Source organism: Coptis chinensis, chromosome 2 (assembly GCF_015680905.1).
Source record: "Coptis chinensis isolate HL-2020 chromosome 2, ASM1568090v1, whole genome shotgun sequence".
Lineage (NCBI taxonomy): Eukaryota > Viridiplantae > Streptophyta > Magnoliopsida > Ranunculales > Ranunculaceae > Coptis > Coptis chinensis.
Genome location: NC_141457.1, coordinates 77,914,221 through 77,916,019, shown reverse-complemented (window position 1 = coordinate 77,916,019; position 1,799 = coordinate 77,914,221). Strand labels below are relative to the sequence as shown.

The window sequence follows — 1,799 nt, the reverse complement described above, 5'->3', positions numbered from 1 at the left end:
TAGAGTCAAGTTAGGAGTTCAAGTCAGTGTCTAGTGTCCTATGGTGAGTACTCTCCTATGGTAGTTCCAATGTTTTGTCCTATTATTTTCAATGTTTAGTGTTGCTATGTTAGTTTCAAGAGTCAAGAGTACTCTAGTTTCAATGTTTAGAGTCAGTGCTAGTTTTCTCTGGTTTTTTCTCGAGTCTCTTTTCTCTGCAATACTGTTTTACTCTTTTTGTTACTACTTTCCTCTGTTTTCAAACATACACTAATTGATTGAAGACTGACAAACATACTCTCCTCTGCAATACTGTTTTGCATACAGTTCAACATATTTGAGAAGACTGATTGATTGAAGAGTACTCTTGATTGAAATTGAATGAACATTTACAACATAACTAAAACTTGAGTAAAACTTCAGAGTACTCAAAACTCCAAAACTTAATTACCAAACTTCATTAACAAACTAAAACTTCATGAGTACTTCATTACCAAACTAAAACTACACTTCAACATTTAAAACTAACTCTAAAACTAAAACCTTAAACTTGGCAGGATTACAAGATGACTCTTACAAGATTACAACGAAACATCCAAAACAAAGCAACAATACTGATAAAACTAAGAGTACTCTAACAAACTAGAGTACTCAACAAACTACAAACTTAACCCTTCTCTTTCCCTTTCACAGTCACATTTGCCTCGAACCCATCACACAAATTATCCATTTCTATTTCAATTGAAACTCTCCACTTCCCATTAGAACTCCCTACAGAAGAGCTCCCCCCATCTACAAATAACAACTTACTAGGTTGTTGCTGAGTTTGTTGCTCGATTGACTCCTTCAGAGCATCCTTCATCCATTGAAAGCCTCGGCACTTTGGGTTTGGGCAACTCAAAAATTTTTCAACAAATGAATGAGGTTGTTGTGAAGTTCTCACAACACGACCAACATCTCATCTCTTGCAAGGAGAGCCGTTCCAGGGACAATTCTGAATCCAATGATCAAGCTTTCCACATGAGAAGCAACCACGATCCTAAAATTAACAAAAGAGTACTCTTAACAAAATTTAAGTAACAAGAACTAATAAGTAACAAAGTACTCTAAGTAACAAGAAGTAATAGGTACAAAGTGGAAATACCTTCTCCAACGTTGCTTTTGACGCGACTGATTCTCCACCACCTCCCATTTTTTCAGTTTTTCTTTCTTCCAGTTCTTCTTCCCTTTGAGCAAGGAGTTTAGGTGGTTCAGAACCATTGTTCTAAGTGAACAATGGTCACGTTCACTTAAAGGTGGTTTAGAACCAAACGGCTATTTCTGCCACGTGAGGACTGATCAAGTTAGTTAGGATGATGCCACATGGTGGTAATAGATTTGGTTAGGATGATGACACGTGGACATTGAGAAAACTTGAGTGAGGTTATGTTGGGAATTTTAGGTGGGCAGGGGTAGTAGACGTCATTTAGGGAAAAAATTTAGGTTCATTGGATTAGATGGGTGTGATGATGCCACGTGGTAATTGGATGAGTTTTGGTCTTGGGGGAGTCAAAGGGTTTATTTGTCATTTTACCTGGTGAGGGGTAGATGTGTACTTGCACATGCAGCAAACAGATGGAATGTATTTTGGTGTGAAGTTAGGGGTGGAAGTCTAATATTGAAAGAACTGGGGGTGGAAATTTAATTGGCAAAGTTGCTGGGGGTGGAAATCTAATTCACTCTATATCACCAATATTAACTAACATTTATATTACACCACTATATCCATCATATCATAATATATCACCAATATTAACTAATATTCATATCACACCACTATA

The 1,799-nt window shown here is 36.9% G+C and overlaps 1 long non-coding RNA gene across 1 annotated transcript; it reads right to left on the bottom strand.

Annotated features, from left to right (window-relative positions):
* Window positions 1-380: 380 nt before the first annotated feature.
* Window positions 381-1,209, bottom strand: LOC147517998 (uncharacterized). The gene is made up of 2 exons (XR_015213977.1): window positions 1,124-1,209; window positions 381-1,018 (listed from the first exon to the last, which is right to left on the bottom strand). It is a non-coding gene; the product is annotated as an uncharacterized LOC147517998 (long non-coding RNA).
* Window positions 1,210-1,799: the final 590 nt, after the last annotated feature.